Source organism: Anser cygnoides, chromosome 1, assembly GCF_040182565.1.
Source record: "Anser cygnoides isolate HZ-2024a breed goose chromosome 1, Taihu_goose_T2T_genome, whole genome shotgun sequence".
Classification (NCBI taxonomy): Eukaryota; Metazoa; Chordata; class Aves; order Anseriformes; family Anatidae; genus Anser; species Anser cygnoides.
The window spans coordinates 25,547,620-25,566,141 of NC_089873.1; the positions used below are offsets into that span (position 1 = coordinate 25,547,620).

Consider the following 18,522-nt stretch of genomic DNA (forward strand, 5'->3'; position numbering starts at 1 on the left):
AACAAACACTAAATGTGTCAGGCCATAGACAGACATAAAATCCTGAAGTAATTCTGATAGTTCATGACATTTCCACCATGGTTCCATGCTCCCTGTCTGGTGCCAGAGGTCTCCAAATATGAGAAACTAGGACACAACCCATAAGCACTCTTCCATGCACAACCTGGCAGCTTATCCAGTCATTTGCCACAGCAGCCTGAATTAGCCCACCAGACTTGGCACAGAGCTACCCAAGGGATGTACTGTCCAGTAGTGAGGTAATACTTTTACCGTGGGTAGTAACTAGAGGCAGTGATGTCATAGATAACTACAGCCTTTTGGCAAACACATGGCCCCACCTTTGTGAGACTACCCTGGTTGTATACCCTAGCACCTTCCTCAGGTAAAATGCCGTCAGTCTCTTTCGAGGAATCATCTAAAGAGCACTTCTCTTCAACATTCACATTTGACTTAGATTTTGCAATCATATTGAGAACTTCCTTTGCCTGTCTTGTCTGACCTGAGAGTATGTATCTACCAAAAAATCGCTGAGAAACTGTGAGGATGTTGTCCATTTCCCTGTTGGATTCAAATGGTAAATACTGACGAACAAATTTCTCTCATCACCCAAATGAAAGGCAACCTCCCTGTGTGGGAGAGAGACGTTGCATGTAATCACACTACCTTATGCAAAAAAAGTTAGGACATTTGGCTCAGTATATTCCCCTTCTATATATGGAAGAAATTGCCCTCTTGACTCTAGTAGAATTTCACGGGGCTAAACACGGTATGACATGTAAAAGGAAAAATGACTGTTTTTTAACTTTAGATTGCTATACATGGTGCTAACCACTTTTAAGTTCAAACTACCAATCCCAGTTTAGAGTGCATTATTTCCCATAGAATAAAAAAGTATATTAACAAGAGTGTGCAGATAATTATGAGTTTCAGAGTTTCAGGCAGAATGGATGTAAAGTAACATGAAAGGATACACCAAACAAAGTATCTTGAATGTATCAAAAGAGTAACATTTTACCTTTTTTTTTTTTTTCCCACTGCTTATTTATTATGAGCTCAAAAGACCAAACATAAATTTTATTAATGAGATCAAATGCTCTATGTTAATTATTCTGCCATTTGTTAGTAACAAAAGAATGCTAATGAGTGTACTTCTGAAATCTAAAAATGTAAATGTAAATGAATGTATAATGAATATCACAAAGTACTGTAGCTAATAAAAGATCAAACTTACTAGAAAGCCAGTAGCAAGCTTCAGGGCAATCTGCTAAATTAGAAAACCAGTTAGCTTAAAATTAATAGAAAGTATTAGGTAAACACTCTAATCTGCAAACAGTACAGAGAAAATAGGTTAAATGACTTGCTGCTTATATTTTGGGGCTATATAGATTGGTCTCTCTGATTCCATCTCATTTTTCAGTTTTCACTGTTTTCCACTGATTAATTCCCTTCATTTTCAAGTTCATTATCAAAACGGAATCAAACTTGGCTGTACATTACTGGAGCAGAAAGTTTGAGAATATTAGGTAGGCAGCTGCCATTTTCTAACTTTTCCATCAGATTTTGTTATATGCTTTGTATATTCATAACAAAGATCTATATGACAATTTGAATTCAATGGCAGAAATGCCACTGAATCTGGGGAGTCTGGGAGTTCACTCATGTCAGTCAACTTAAGTTCAACAAACAAACAAACAAACAACACCAACCAAACCAAACCAAAAAACAGCATCAACAACAAAAAACAGAAATCTCATTGGAAACTGAGAGATCTGACTTTCAAAAAGTGTTCAGAATTCAGCTTGTGACAGCCAGGCCCCACTGCTGTGTTTCAAGTAGACCGCTAGGGTCATCAATCAATACCTGAAAAGGTTAGATTGATTTGTTGGTATCATGACATGCTACAGGAAACCAAAAACTTCAGCAGGGATATGGTGGAAATGGGAGAAAATAGTGATTTTACCGCAGGGAAGTGTATAAGCTTTATTGACTAAAATCAGAAGGGAAATATAAGATTACACAGTCTAATTTTGGCATGGCTGGATAACATCCAGGAAGACTTTGTGCCACAAAATATAGCATTTTGAAAGTGCATGGGGAGAGTTAGGCACCCCGTCTGGGAATAAATCAGGCAAAAAAAACAAATGGGGATTCGGCTGAGAAGAGTCTTTAGAAAAATGCAGGCAGCAGACCTGAATCATGAAGTCTGCCAGTCTCCTGCAGGTAAGCAGGAGGACAGCCCAGAAGCCTGTCCTGAAAGTAGGTGCAGGTTTCCTTCCTTAAAATTAGAATATATATATATATATATGTTTATTTACTTATTAATGTATTCACAAGTCATTCACAAGTACTGACCATAAATTAAGGAGATAAGGTGATGTGATTCATACTTTCTAGTCCTGTTGTGGAAGCTTATTGTTAGGACTTGTGATACAGAGGAGGCTAACAGAAGCAAGTCTGCTCTTTGGTAAGAGCTCAGCTAAGATCTGCAATTTCTGCTCTAGAGCCAAGGACTGTTCATGTGCTTTGTCCTGTACCATCTGTGGAACCAGAACTAGGCAAACTGATGAGTCTTCACCCTAGCATCCATTCAAAAGAAAAGGCTAAATGTGTCTCACCATTGCTTATGCATCACTTCCCAGGAAATGAAAGCGAATTCCCTCAGACCGAAGTGGGAATCAGTGCTTCATCTCTTATGAATCTGTGAGTATTTTAGACATTAGGCTGTGGTTGGAGCTGAGGCAGGAAAGAACATAAGTTTTAAAAGAAAGTGACTGTTTGAGAAGTGTGACATGCACAGTTCCTGGGAAACCCTCCTGGAGAAAAGCAGCAGGAGACCTGCTTCTGAATCTCAAACAGCAAAAATGAGAGCTGCTTAGTAGTCCTGTCAGGACTGGGGTGCTGCTGGGGGTGGCAGAAGCAGCTCTGCAGGGGGGTCTGATGATCCGAGGCAGAAGCCTGGTTAGAGGTGTGGGTGGTTGTGAGGCAATGAGACTTCAGAATCACAGTTATGTGGATCTAAAGTACACCTGAATGCTCCTTTATGTGTTTAATTTTTTTTCTTTATATGTGACTTGAAGTTTCATATCCATTAACATTTGCAGGGATTAAAACTTAATTATTGTATTGTTACCAATTCTGAATTTAAAATGTTCTCTCTGGCAGTTAAAAAGATCAGCTACTCATATCAATCCACTCGTACATAAATACATAGAGGTCCAAGAACTGCTCTGGGACCTAGTCAGGTGCATATGGAAATGTAAGAGGCATGTTTTAATGCTCCACTTTGATTTGGAGGATTAGAATTTTAATAGCCAAGGGAAAACATCGTGCATTTTAACTTTCAAAAAAATTATTGAAAGGGAAATCTGAGAATGTGTAAATTGTCAGGGTGCTAGCTAGCCATGGTAACTGCCATTTACACAGACATGCCCCCTGGTAAAGCTAAAGTAGTTTTGCTCTTCATGAAATAGGGACACACATTTGAGGATGTCACACTTTCAGCTTTGCCATGGGGAAAGACTACTCACAGAGGAAGTTTTCTGCATGGAGATGGGACATAGCTTTATATGTGACATTTTTAAAAGGCATATATTATCCAAATTTTAGACCTCAATAAATTCCATTCAAGATTTATGTTCCAGCTATGAGGAGGAAGAAGACTAAAAATAGACAGAAATAAGATTATTTAGTTTGGAGAATAAGGCCCCTAGACTACCCACACTGATTTTGCAACTACTGGAAATGAATGAGTAATGAAAAGTAGGATAAAAGAAAAGAGGAATAGGGCTGAACATAAAAATCTAGTATTTCCAAAAGGTATTGACCAAATCATGAAGAGGATCCCTGCACAACTAAGTCTAAGTGCAGATGAGGAAAACATATATATGTTGTTTGAAAGTTATAACCACATCACTAAGTACATCTGGTGTACATCACCAAGGAAACTGTTGTCCAGCACACTTGCCAAAGAAGTCCACCATCAGCTGCCTGTGGTTTCAAATAAACCTTGGTTAGATTCACCTATGCTGGTGGACTCCACTGACACCCTAAAGTGACCTGCATGGAGGAAGGCCAAGTGGGTACATGTCCGTGTTGGTTCTTCTTCTCTTACCTTTAAAGCTGTTGTGAAAAGTACATTTCTCAAGGTCTTTACAACAACCAGTGAGAACCACTAAATAGTTATGATTGGTAGTGCTTTTCAAAGTGTGAAATAAACCATTTCTGCATCTGCTGTGATCATAGTACCCTTCTGTCCAGAGCTACCTAATGTTTGGAGGGAATGGACACTCTAGGCAGGGAAGGATGAACAAGGATGGAGGGTACAGACACAGAAGACATTTTCTTAGCAATTCTAGTCTCACATAAAGAAGCCGATGGTAAAATCCATGTTTGCTGCACCCATCTCTCTGGGAAGAGAGACTGTAGGAAAACTGAATGCCAGTCCTAGAGACAGTCATTGCATGCATTTGTAGAAATTAGTTCTCTCATATAGGTTGTATAGATAAAACCATTCTTAAACACAGGTTATGTGTAATACACAGAACTTTAACACAAATAAAATAATGTCCTTTCATTCTTACAGCTCTTAGACACTTAATTGAAAATATTAAAAAACAAGTAGAAAATGTTTTAACTATTGCAATTTTGGATATAATAAAATAGAAAAAGTAAAATATCCTTTTTTTCTCAGGATAATATGGTCTACTGTACATACATGCAACATGTCTAATTTTAGGCTTGCAGAAACAGATAACTGAAAAAGCCTTCAAAAATAAGAACAATATTAAAATACTAATGATTTTTATTAATATGTCAGAATAACTTCTTTAACGTAGTTTACAGAGGATTTTAAATCTTTTTGTAACATGCAGATATACATAATGGTGGCACAGAGGATTTACCTCATATCTTAACTTCAAGATGTCTTTTTACACAACACAAGCATTTAATGAAAGTGTTCAATGAAGCTTATTGACATTTACTTTTCCCTTTACCATGCATTTATTTAGTTTGAATATCACATTCACATTAACATCAAACACAAAATATGGAATAGCTGGAGAGAACAGAAGACATATTTTAGTGCTTTGATGTTGATGTCAAAGTTTTATTTAGGATATTTATATGTAGCCTAAAAAGGATAATAAATTTCATTGAAAGCTCACTATATACTAGACATTACAAAATCCACAGGGTAGGCTGAAAGTACCAAAAGGGAAAAACAGAAATATCACTGAGCAATCAATCTTCAAAAGCAGCAAATTTGATTATGAAACTACATATAAGATATCCATAATTTAATAATATGATTTGTTAAAAGGGGAATGACACATACACAAGAGTTTCAGATTAGACATAAGAATAGGTTCATGTTAACTTTTTCTGTTGTCTTATATAGGGATCATTTGCTTCAGAGACATTGGAAAAAAGACTATTGTGTACAAAGTACTTATGAAGAAGTAATGTAAAGTATGATTAAGTAATGTAAAATGTGGTCAAAGGCTGACAAAAGCAAAGACAATTCCCTCGACTGAAGTGTTTGCCAGTTTCTACCTATTGCTACCTTGCTGAAATTAAATTCATCCTTAGATTTGCATGAGTAACTGAGCAAGACAGTACATGTTGTTGGTAGACTAAATTTCTCTGTGTAGTATTTCTGCATTGACAGTTTGAGAAGGGATGAATTATATTAGTTATAAGTAAATTGGATCAGATTAAAAGAAAGATGAACTATCCATCTCAAGAAAACTGCAACAGAAAATTTTATAAAGAATAGAATTGCTTTGGCAACTTTTAGCTTTAAATATTTACCTTTTAATGTTAAAGACAATGAGTTACACAAATTGGTGGATATCACCTCAGTAGAAAATTCCATTGCCAAAATATATGCATGCATCTTAATGTTTACTCATGTTTAACTTGTTTTTGATGTCATTCAATAGAGGGATGAGAAATTCAGTCAACGTTTCATAAATGTTCAAAAAATATGCAGACTCTTTGGCATCTTTTTCTCAATGTTGTTAAACCTCACAGATAGAACTAACTTTCTGATTAATTGGGAAACTGGTTCTGCAGACTTTGTTTAGATGCTTGAACTGTCATTGATATATTTCAGTTGACATTTAGACTCCTGGATTTCTGGCATCCAAAATATTTCTATGGTCTTCAGAGATTCCTGGGCTCTGGCCCACTGCATGTTGGTAAATCAACCAGAGAATTGCTCGAAGAAGATTCTCATCAATGAAGGGTAGACTATCAGGTACATACCAAGCTGCCCATTTTTCTGTAGCTAATTATTACCCTCAGTATGACTTTGGTTCACATTTCCTTTTTCCTTTTTGTTGTTGTTGTTTTTTGTTGTTGGAGCGGGAACAGTCCCCTTACAACAATTAGAAAACTTTGTTCTCAAGGTCCTATGAAAGAAAAATTAGAACCAAATCTGAACAACTACTTCCTGTGTTTACATATTTATTTGTTCTTTTGCAGTTTTATTGGTCTCAAGATAAGGACTTGGGCTTAAGATTGGTCCAAAGAGCTATGTGGGAGGGTCTCTGAAGTGCCTCATCTGTAAGCTCCCTCAGAGTGCAATGCCTGAGCTGGGAATTGTCACAGTGCAGTAGCAGATCACCTATTCCTTTTTCTGACTTCTGCTTTTGCTGTATACTCCTGGGTGATTTCCAACAAGGAGAATCCTCAAGTACCTTGTTGGATTATCTGTGGAGATCCCTTAGTGTCATGCACCGTTAGGCTGGCCAGCCTCTCTGGTCCAGTACCTGAAAAATTCTGACTGTGGAGTTGTGTAACCTCTCACTAGGAGCTAAAGTAAAGGAGAAATTCCTTTTATCATTATGAAAGCAGAACTAGTTATTAAATGCAACTTATTGAAAATTCCTAATTTACACCGATTTCTCTGCTTTGGATCTAGGAAGGAAAACATACTTTAAGGTACTTCTTTAGTATTCAACATAAATATTCTTAAAATGTATGTGCAGATATTAAAATCTTCCCCATTCAGGTCTATGTTATATCATATTTTATCTCCTACCTTACAGATAATAGTTTTATTAAGTAACATGACATTTATTTTGTTTCAAATGTCAGTAAGCTCCCTACTCAAATTTTACTGCTGTCTAGTTAAAAGTTGGATGAGCTCTGCTGTTGAGAAACAAAGTTAATATTCTTAGTTATGTTGAAAAAGTATTATCATCACTGTAAACAGCCTTTAATAGGAAATGGCTCAGTAGATAAAGTTCATAAAATCATTATTTAAGGTTTTATAAATAGGATTTTATGAAGTTGCACATTTGTTTTAATTTTACTCAGGAGAAAAATGTTACCTTGACCCTCTTTTGAGATGAACTTTAAGGTATTAGACCTTGTGTTATATTTTTGTCAGCATTCTTAGAAACAGTTGTTAGCAACGCATCTAATCTCTTCTAAATGGCAGCTCCTTAAGGCTGATGAGATCACTAAGCCAAAAGATTTTATAATTTACAGGCTTAGTTAGCAGATACAGTTAGCAGCACTCTGATAACATGGACAGTCATAGACACCTAATTTAAAATTCTGCCATATGAGATTATATTAAAAGTCTGCTTTTGGCAAGTACAATTTGAATATTAATATCTGTTTTTTAAAAGAAAAAGGAGAAATAGAAATTCTACTTTGAAATCATCCAAAACTACAGAATTTATTTTTGGAGAAACAACCTACATAATGATCACAATACAGATGCTTTAATTTCACTTACAAAGTCCATCTACACTTTGGATCTCATTTTTCCACCATCTCTGTCAGTGGCCAGTCACACAGATGTAATAGTCAAGATGAAACCCTCTTTAAAATATCTGGGGGGTGACTGACAGATGCCTTTGTTAGAAAGCTCATCTAGGCCTTCCTTATTAATGGAAGAGATCAAAAACTATGACCAAAACTTTTGAGGGGGAAAAGATGGAGATCTTTAGGAGGAGGTATCTCTGACTAGATTTTTTGTTACTGTTATTTTTGTTGACCAGTAGATTAACAACACTGTTAACATTAGCTCCCAGTCACACAGTGTGTAACCTTTGAACACCAGCTCACTCAATAAGGTTTTTCTATGGACATTCATGCTCTCAGACATGCAGAGGCTGAGATGTTCTCTTTCTGCAGGTCTAAAACGTTATTTCCTTCATATAATTAAAGGGTTTGTGTCTTTAGAATGCTTTTATAAATGAACTATATTTTATCTAAATAAATAAATATAGAAACATGCATAAATGTACTTGTGAATGCATGCACACACATACACATCCGTAAGGTAGAGTTAGTTCTGTCTTTAGTTGCTTTGCAACTGAATGAATAATTGCTTACCATGTGGACATGGTCAGTAAGATTTATCGCTCCATAATACTTCGTATGATTTCTACATTTATTTTTATATTTTTAAATCAGTTTAATAAATAGTTTATTTATTCTATTCTATTTATTTATTTATTTGCCAGACAAAGAAGGCATAAGCAAACAGAATTTAACCTATTGATAGCTGAAATAGTTGTGCAGTCTCCATCTTTGAAGAAATTCAAAACTTGTCTTGGCAATAAACTGGACAATCTGCTCCTCTCTTTGACCCTCAACTATTATATAATTCTGTATTTATTTGTTTATTTATTTATTTATCTGTAGCAAATATATTCTATAAACTATTTTTGATGGTGAAGGAAAGGAGATATTTAGTTGAAAAACAATATATTAAATAATAATCAAAACATATTTTCAGAGAAGTCAGTAAATTAACAAAGTGAAGGACAAAGTAGAGGAACTATTCTAATAACTTGCAACAACTTCTCTTTAGAGATTTAAAGAAATAGTCCAGTGGAGTGAACACTATTTTCCTGCATCATGAACAACTATTTTAGTAGAAGTTATACTGTTAAAATATCAAATCACCTTATTATAAGAACAAAGGAGAAATAGATGGAGGCATTATAATATAACAAAATTTTCTGTGGAGGACAGAGTATGTATCTGGAATGAATTTTAGTAATGAAAGGCAGTTGGTAAACATTTCCCCCAGATATTGGTTTAGGTTAAAAATCATATCTTTAGCAATTTAATCTACAGAATCAGATTAAAACACATAGTCTTTCTCTTTCACACACACAAAAAAAAACCAAAAAACCCAAAAACCACCAAACAAACAAAAACAAGAACAGCAACCCAACAAACAACCCCACCTTTCTAGAAAAGTAAAGGAACAAAGAATGTCTTTGAAAGAGACGGAACTCTTTCCAAAAAATATTAGAATATTCTTGAAATACATAGAGACTTTTCTCTTTCAGTCCGAATATTAGGCCCCAAGCTGCCAAGTTCATTTGCTTTCTGCCAGTCAGTGAAGGACTTGTTGTTATGAAATTACTCATACATTGTGAAAAGGGAGCAAACAGCTGGTACCTTTCTAATTTTTTCTACAGAAAATATCACAATGAGGATGATACTATTGATAAGCACATGCAAGAGAGTGGGAGTGTTCTGTAGAACAGAATGTTCCAGCAGTGGTTTTTTTTTTTTTTTTTTTCCCTTAAAAACTGAAGATGTATTCAGCTTCCAAACAGAGAGCTTGCCAGAGGTTTTCTGTCACTATCAAGTGAGAAAATCAATTTTAAGTTATTCTGTTTTTGGTACATTTTGTGTTTTTGCTAAATTAGAAGGTGTTTGGAAGCCTGGTGAAATGATGATGGATATCCTCAGAAGAGATAAAATGAAAGTTGGTATCAGCATGTAGGTAGATAGTCACTGTATACTAATTAGGCATTCTCCTTTGTGTGCTTAAAACCACAGCATTTCTTACAATAATTCATCTAAATGCATAGTTTAATGTCTACGTTAAGAGGCGTACTGTAATTAGAGCTCCAAGGACATTTCCTACTTTTCAAAATGAGAATGATGGGGCTGTGAAAAACTTTTTAACAGGTGAATGTAAAAGTTTCAGTGAGTCACATGGCAGTCTTTGAATACTGAGGTCAGGTATGGACCTGTTTCCTGAGACTCAGTCTCAATCACAGGCAGACTAATTATTTTAGCTCTTGAAAGTTTATAGCTTTGATTACAGGTATGATGGATGTTATAAAAATGTAAGACAGTTTCTTAAAACAAATAGTAGATACATGTAAAATTAATGGATTTTTTGGATATTTTGACCTAAATATGACAATAGGTAGGTAGATCAAAAAACTACAGCATTCATCATGTTTCTACTAGTTTAAGTAGATGAAAGCTAAATTAGAAGGCAGGCAAGGACACTTGTCTGTAGAAACTAAGCGGTAAGGGAAACAGTGAAAGAAAAGAAGGCTAAGATACAACAGCAAGAGGTGTAATTCTGTGTCTTTCAGAGTGCCTAGAATCAACCATTTTGCCATGCCTTTATCAAGGAGGGACACCCAGCTCAGTTTTATGGTTGTGATTCATATCACTCCATTTTTCTTTTGAGATACATACATAAGTTGTACAGCTCCTACAAAGTTTAAGAGAGAATGTGGATGCACTCAGAAGGTCTGGACAGGAACTGAATGCTGGATGGAGTAGTTTTTTCTGGCACATATCTAATACAATCTTTAAATTCTGATATTAATATTTATTGCTGTGCTTTGCTGTTTTTCCAGTGTTTTGTCCATTACTTAATTTTCTTCATTGGTTCTTAGTGATGAGATGTGTTAAATTAATTAATATTGCACATGGCAATATATTTATTGTATGCAGTTACATGTTATTGTTATATAATATCATCAAGAATGGTATAAAAACTTTTCTCTATCTTTTTTAACTGGTGGCAAAAGTAAAACCTGATGAGAGACATCTGGATTTTAAACACCATTACTTTCCTGTGTGAATGAGATATTTAAATGACCTATTTGAGCAATTGATTGCTGAATATTTATTGAAAGTATGTTGACCCTTTGCTTTGCAGTCACTATCGACTGAAGTTTCATTAACAATAAAGAAGTGCACCAATGGAACTTAAATGTAAATCTCAGTTTGCCACTTTCTCCCTTCCTACTTGAGGCCATGAATCAAACTTGCCTCAGGAAGATCTGAAAAAAACAGGAGAATTGAGAGATAACTGTGTATTTAAGAATTATATTCATAAGTGATCAAAGAGTTATATTCTTAAGTGATGATGTTGCTTGGCTTTCCTTAGAAGGCATTAATATTTTCCATCAAAACCAGGCCAAAGACTTGCCCACCAGGCTGATTCTGAAGACTCAAAGTACAAAGCTCCTAATGACAGTTTTCAGACATCATACCTAACATACCCATTATTTTTCTAAATAATGTTTTATTTTCTAAATAACATTTATTTTTATAAATAATATTTATTTTTATAAATAACATTTTATTGTATTGTCTTATATTTATTCTTCTGTGTCCACAGAAAGAACTGAAAAGAAAAAAATCTGGGATACTTTGGACCTCTTTTTTTTTTTTTTCCTGATTATCTGTATAAAAGATAATATAATAATGATAATCAATATTAAAAAGGACTGATACAATAATACAAATTTGTCTTTGATTGGATAGCTGTTAAAAACAGATACAACAACAAAGTTTATTTGCTTTATTGCTGTAACCGAATGAAAAATAAATACAATGTTAATAATTGCTTTTCCAAGAGTTACAAGTCCTACAACTGAACCAGAGATCCTGAAAACAAATCACATAAAAAGGTTTTGTCATATGAATACCAAATTTTAAAAGATAGCAGAAAAAAGTATTATTTTTTAAATTGAATTTTCAATTCACTTTGAAAATATTAATTACCTTTTCAGCAAAAGAAGGTAGTTATGTGAATAGCAAAATCTGTGATGAAAATTAATAATAAAATATACTTTCACAAGTTAAAAAGTTTTCATGCATTAACAAATACATCTTTTTATCCTGAGAACTTAGGGTACTGGTATGTCTTTAAATTGTTCACATCTACACATTCATTTCCTCATCATTTTCCATCAGTAAGGAATTTTTTCTTTGCTATTTCTTGTATGAGGTTAGCAAAGGCTAAAGATGACTGAGGTGTGAAACATGCTTTACACTGGTTTCAATTAGCTACCCTCTATTTTGATTTGCAGTATTTGCTTAGGTTGCACCCTTATTTCTCTCTTTCAAAATCAACAGAAGACAAAGATGATCCAAATGTTTTTTAGCATTGCTTCAGCATCTTAATTAGCATTCAGGGATTTCAGCAATGTGTGCCAAACAGAATAAATATTTTAAACATTGCAAACAGTATTCTTCTATGTAAGACCACCAATTCAAAAACAAGAATAAATCTTTTAAACACAATCAACCTAAGTTTTGTTAGTTCAAAGTCATTATGATTGATTTAAAGATGTGAGGCTTCAATACAATTTTCAAATTTATCTTTCTTGGTTTTTGAAAATATAAGTAGGAAACAACCCATCAGAATGAGTTTAACAAATTGACCAAGTAAGTTTTCTCTCATTACTGAATTAATTTCCTAATGTGCTTTTACAACTTTGGTGTAGAGCAGCTTCTTCTTTGGAAACATTCAAACACATTGCTTAATGTATAATGTATAATGTAATTATAAGTTGTATTTCATTTAGGATTCTATAACTTTTGTTGCTATGAAATTTCATAAATGTGGCTGCAGTAACTCATGTCCAGTGCCAAAAACTGCAATCATAGCATCAAACAAAATTAATACCATGGACAACTCTGCCACAACAAGGGTGCAGCCAACCCAAGGCTGATTCATATTGGTATCCTAGGACCTCAGCAGGTCTCTAGGACAACTGTTTGCTCAACATAGACTTGGCTGTCAGGTCACAATGTGTTGCTCAGGGATTTATCTAGCTTAATTTTAAAACTTCCAAGGGTGGAGTCTCCCCAGACAATCTGTTCTGCGGCTTGATTTCCCTTGTGGGACTTGACTGTTTTCAATGTCCAAACTAAACCTCTCTTGGATTCACCATTTGACCCTTGTCCTTCCACCATGCTCCACTGGAAGAATTTGCTACCATCTCTTTTTGTAACCTCCCCATGCATATCAGCAGGCAACTCTTTTTTTTTATTCTTTTTTTTTTTTTTTTTTTTCATTAGTCAGAAACTTTCACTCCCAGGACAAGTACTTGTGTCTCCTGACCAGCTTGGTGGCCCTCTGCTGAACTTGCACCAGTTTATTGAAGTCTTTCCCAAAACTGTATGCAATCCTCTAGATGTGACCTAACAACTGCTGAGGTAGGCAAGGGAGGGCAGAATCACTTTCCACAGCCTCCTGCCTGTGCTGCTCTTAATAGAGCCCAGAATACTGTTGGCCTTCTTAGCTGCCAGGGCACCCTGCTGGCTCATGTTCAGCTTGCTTTCTGACAAGACTGCCACACCATTTTAGGCAGAGCAGCTGCCCAGCCAGGTAGCTCCTAGCCTGAACCTCATCCAGGGGTTCTTCTTTCCCAGCTGCTGGAATTTAATACTGATACATCAAGAATTGTGATGGGTAGTAAAATACACAACCATCACAAGATTTATTTTCTAACTGTCTTAAAAAGGAAATAACTTTAACACAAGTATTTTAAGGAGTGGTATTAAATATAGTCAAAGACAGACATTCAAGTTCTTATATTTCTTCAGCTGTAGACTCCGTGCAGGTGTCTCTGAATCTTGTGAAGTACTCTGTTGGTGGGCTAAATAAACTCAAAGGAAGGCAATGAACAATGAAGGAATAAGCCATGTTTTCTTAATAGCTAAGATAATTTCATTAACTGCAGATAAAGAAGATAGAAAGGGAATGAATTTCCAACTGTTTTCATTCTCTAATTTATAAGTGATGGAGAAAGCATAGCATCATCAACCCCATACACATTTTTTTTTCTTTACTTCCAATCAAAATAACTTAGGTATATACCCCCTTGCCAAACATTTTTATTACGTTCACAGTTCAAAATGTTCTCAATACCACTTCCCTGTATAAAAATTATTATTCACCAGCTGTTCTAGTGGTTATTTCTCTTGAACGTATTGTATAAAAGTACGAAATATCTCTAAACTAGTATTGAATAGGTAGATAATTGAAAAGAACAGCCTCTCAATGCCAAGGAAATCAGGTATTGCCTGAATTGCCTGGTATTGCCTGCCGGAGTTAGCCTTTGTAATACGAAAACACTGGTTCTCTGAAAGCAGAAGGTAAATACAGAAGGCAAATGCATGTGTGAGTGAACGTGTGTGAAGCTGAATTAAGGAAAATCATTCTCTGTGTAAGCATGTGTGTGTGTGTCTGTTGACACATGCATGTGTCCCCTTTCCTGTGCGCAGCTTGTGGTTCAATGGCAAACTTGTGGACCACAGTGACTCTGCTTCCCAGATTTTGTGACCTTACACTAGCCCTCACCAAAGCTGACTCAAGGGTCAACACTTCTTTCCTCAGCTTGCTATGCTCCTGCTTTATAAACCATCAGCATTGCCCAAAACACCTCAAAACCCTACAGATTAGTTCAGAATCGCCCCCTAGACAGTCAGTTTTTGCTCCCCTCCAATACTGCCTACATCCTTTCCTTCCCTCTGGCCCTCTACTCTCATCTCCAAAGCCCACCTCCTCACCCCTCAAACGCTCTCCCCAGAATTTCCCAGTTATTTCACTCCCATATCAAACATATTCCTATCTAAGGAATGTCTCATGTTTGCTCCTAGAATACTGAGACTGAGCTTCTGGGTTCCTGTGTCCACCCTTCCTGCTACTTGCCGCATATCTAGCCATACTCTTCTGTTAAGATACTGACATTTACAGTGTTCTTCATGATAAGTAATTATAAAATAATTGTTATAAAACCACAAATGCATCTATAAGAGATGCATGAATTCTTTCCTAAAATATCTTGCACAGTTTAGGTTATATTAAACAGGTCTACTGTAAGTGTGAAAGAAGGAAAATAGAATCATAGAATAGAATCACAGAATATCCCGAGTTGGAAGGGACCCATAAGGATCATCAAGTCCAACTCCTGGCACCACACAGGTCTAGCCAAAATTTTAGACCATGTGACTAAGTGCACAGTCCAATCGCTTCTTAAATTCAGACCAATCGCTTCGTAAATTCAGACAGGCTTGGTGCAGTGACTACTTCACTGGGGAGCCTGTTCCAGTGTGCAACCACCCTCTCGGTGAAGAACCTCTTCCTGATGTCCAGCCTAAACTTCCCCTGCCTCAGCTTAACACCGTTCCCGCGGGTCCTATCACTGGTGATAACGGAGAATAGGTCACCTGCCTCTCCACTACCCCTTGTGAGGAAGTTGTAGACTGCGATGAGGTCCCCCCTCAGCCTCCTCTTCTCCAGGCTGAACAGGCCCAGTGACCTCAGCCGCCCCTCGTATGTCTTCCCCTCAAGGCCCTTCACCATCTTTGTTGCCCTCCTCTGGACACTCTCCAACAGTTCAATGTCCTTTTTGTACTGTGGTGCCCAGAACTGCACACAGTACTCGAGGTGAGGCCGCACCAGCACAGAGTAGAGGGGGACAATCACCTCCCTCGACCGACTAGCAATGCCGTACTTGATGCACCCCAGGATACGGTTGGCCCTCCTGGCTGCCAGGGCACACTGCTGGCTCATATTCAACTTGCTGTCAACCACAACCTCCAGATCCCTCTCTGCAGGGCTGCTCTCCAGCGTCTTGTCGCTCAGTCTGTACGTATAGCCAGGGTTGCCCCCTCCCAGATGCAGGACCCAGCACTTGCTTTTGTTAAACTTCATATGGTTGGTGATCGCCCAGCTCTCCAATCTGTCCAGATCTCTCTGCAAGACCTTTCCACCCTCATCCGAGTCCACAACTCCTCCAAGTTTGGTGTTGTCGGCAAATTTGCTCAAAACACCTTCTAGTCCTACATCCAAGTCATTTATAAAAACATTGAAGAAGACTGGCCCTAAAATGAAGCCTTGAGGGACCCCACTAGTGACCATCCGCCAGCCAGATGTGGCCCGATTTACCACAACCCTTTGAGCCCTGCCAGTCAGCCTATTGCTCACCCATCGTATGATGTTTTTGTTAAGTTGTACACTGGACATTTTGTCTAGTAGGATCCTATGGGAAACGATGTCAAAAGCTTTGCTGAAGTCCAAAAAGATCACATCAGCTGGTTTCCCTTGATTGACTAGATGGGTGATGATATCACAAAAGGAAATCAAATTTGTTAAGCAGGACCTACCCCTCATGAACCCATGTTGGCTGGGAGTAATGACTGCATTGTCCCCCAAGTGCGCTTCAGTAACTTCAAGGATCATCTTCTCCATAATTTTACCAGGCACTGACGTGAGATTGACAGGCCTGTAATTGCTAGGGTCTTCTTTCTTACCCTTCTTGAAAATTGGCACAACATTTGCCAGCTTCCAGTCTACTGGGACCTCTCCAGATTCCCAAGATCGTTGAAAAAATCATTGAGAGAGGTCCCACGATGACGTCAGCCAGCTCTTTAAGCACCCTGGGATGAATTCCATCCGGGCCCATGGACTTGAATAGATCCAGGTGGAGCAGCAAATCCCACACACATTCAGGGTCGGTTGGGAGTTTGTCATTCCCACTGTCATGGTCCTCCAGTTCAGGGCACCCTGGGTCCCGAAGCCCGTCATCAGTGTTGAAGACAGAGGCGAAGAAGGCATTAAATGTCTCTGCTTTGCCTATGTCATTGTCTGTGAGGAGACCTTCCCCATCAAGTAGCGGAGCTATGTTTTCTTTGATTCTCTTTTTTTTGTTCACATATCTAAATAAAACTTTTTTATTGTCTCCCACAGACATGGCCAGCTTCAACTCTAGTTGGGCTTTGGCCACTCGAATTTTCTCCCTACAAACACGAACAGCATCCCTGTATTCCTTCCTCATCGCCTGACCCTCCTTCCAGCAGCTGTACACTTTCTTTTTTCACCTAAGCTCCAGTAGAAGATCCCTGGTCAGCCAGGCCGGCCTTCTGCCCCGCCTGCCTGACTTGCGATATTTTGGAATCACCTGATCTTGTGCTTTTAGGAGGCAGTGCTTAAAGACTGACCAGCACTGACAGACGCCAATGCCTTCAAAAGCAGTTTCCCAGGGGACCTTGTTGACTAGTTCCCTGAGCAGCCTGAAGTCTGCTTTGCCCATATCCAGGGCTGAAGTTTTGGTGGCAGTTTTCCTTCTGTCACCATAAATTCTAAACTCAACCACTTCATGGTCACTATGACCGAGACGGCCGCCAATTGCCACGTCTCCCACAAGACCCTCTCTGTTCTCCAGCAACAGATCAAGGAGGGCACGTTTCCTAGTTGGCTCCCTTAGCATCTGCACCAAGAAGTTATCATCTAGGTGCTTTATGAACCTCCTAGACTTGCTCGTGTCAGCCGTGTGGTGATCCCAGTTGACGTCTGGCAAGTTGAAATCCCCCATAAGGACAAGGGGAGTTGATCTCAAGGCATCTCTTAGTTCTGCAAAGAATAATTCATCGGCATTGTCGTCCTGGCCAGGTGGTCTATAATAGACTCCCACAACGACATCCCCTTTATTTGTTCGTCCCTTAATCCTTACCCAGAGGCTCTCAATTTTGCCATCGCCAACTTGAAGTTCCACACAGTCCAGCCCATGCTTCACATACATCACCGCCCCGCCACCTCGCCTACCCTGCCTGTCCCTCCTGAAGAGCCGGTAACCACGCATTGCAACACGCCAGCCACAGGATTCATCCCACCAGGTTTCACTTATGCCAATGATATCATAGCTGTGGGACTGGGCCAAGACTTCTAGCTCATCCATTTTGTTCCTCATACTGCGTGTGTTTGTCTAGAAGCACTTCAAATGTGCCTCCCTACACGCAGCACCTTGTGGAGCCAACTGAAGGACCTCACTAACACACAGTCCCTCAGATTCTAGCGCACCATCCCTTAGCTCATCACCAGCGTGCCTGATTTTATCCCTTTCCCCCTTTGACTCTAGTTTAAAGCCCTATCTATCAGCCCTGCCAACTCCTGAGCAAAAATCCTCACCCCCTCTCTGAGAGAGGCGCATCCCATCTGGCGCCAGCTCGCCTGGTGTCACGTAGACCTTCCCGTGATCGAAAAACCCAAAGTTCTGCTGGCTGCACCAGTCCCGAAGCCATGTGTTAATATGATGAGTCTGCTTGTCAGCATTGATCCCCCCTATCGGAAGGACAGAGGCAAACACAACCTGTGCCCCTGATCCTTTAAGTAGTTGCCCCAAAGTCCTAAAGTCCCTTTTGATTGCTCTCGGACTTCTCGTTGCTACCTCGTCATTACCAGCCTGAAAGACCGGTAGTGGGTAGTAGTCGGTGGGCCGTACCCTGCGCTTGATTTTCTTAGCGAAGTCTCTCACCTGAGCCCCAGGGAGGCAACAGACTTCCCTGTGGGTTGGGTCCGGTCGGCATATTGGGCCCTCTGTCCCTTTCAAAAGGGAGTCCCCCATGACAATAACCCTTCTTTCTTTTCTGACAGATGATGTAGCAATGCGGGGGGTAGGTTGCCTTGCCTTAGGCACCCTCTCCAACTGGGACGGGCTT

The 18,522-nt window shown here is 38.4% G+C and overlaps 1 protein-coding gene and 1 long non-coding RNA gene across 3 annotated transcripts in view; one reads left to right on the forward strand and one right to left on the reverse strand.

Moving 5' to 3' along the window:
• Window positions 1-18,522, reverse strand: part of KCND2 (potassium voltage-gated channel subfamily D member 2) — a 303,685-nt gene that overhangs the window by 67,908 nt on the left and 217,255 nt on the right. The window lies entirely within an intron of this gene.
• LOC106044534 (uncharacterized) lies at window positions 324-11,517 on the forward strand. Its single transcript, XR_007163883.2, has 4 exons — window positions 324-382; window positions 2,640-2,700; window positions 6,116-6,259; window positions 11,411-11,517. It is a non-coding gene; the product is annotated as an uncharacterized lncRNA (long non-coding RNA).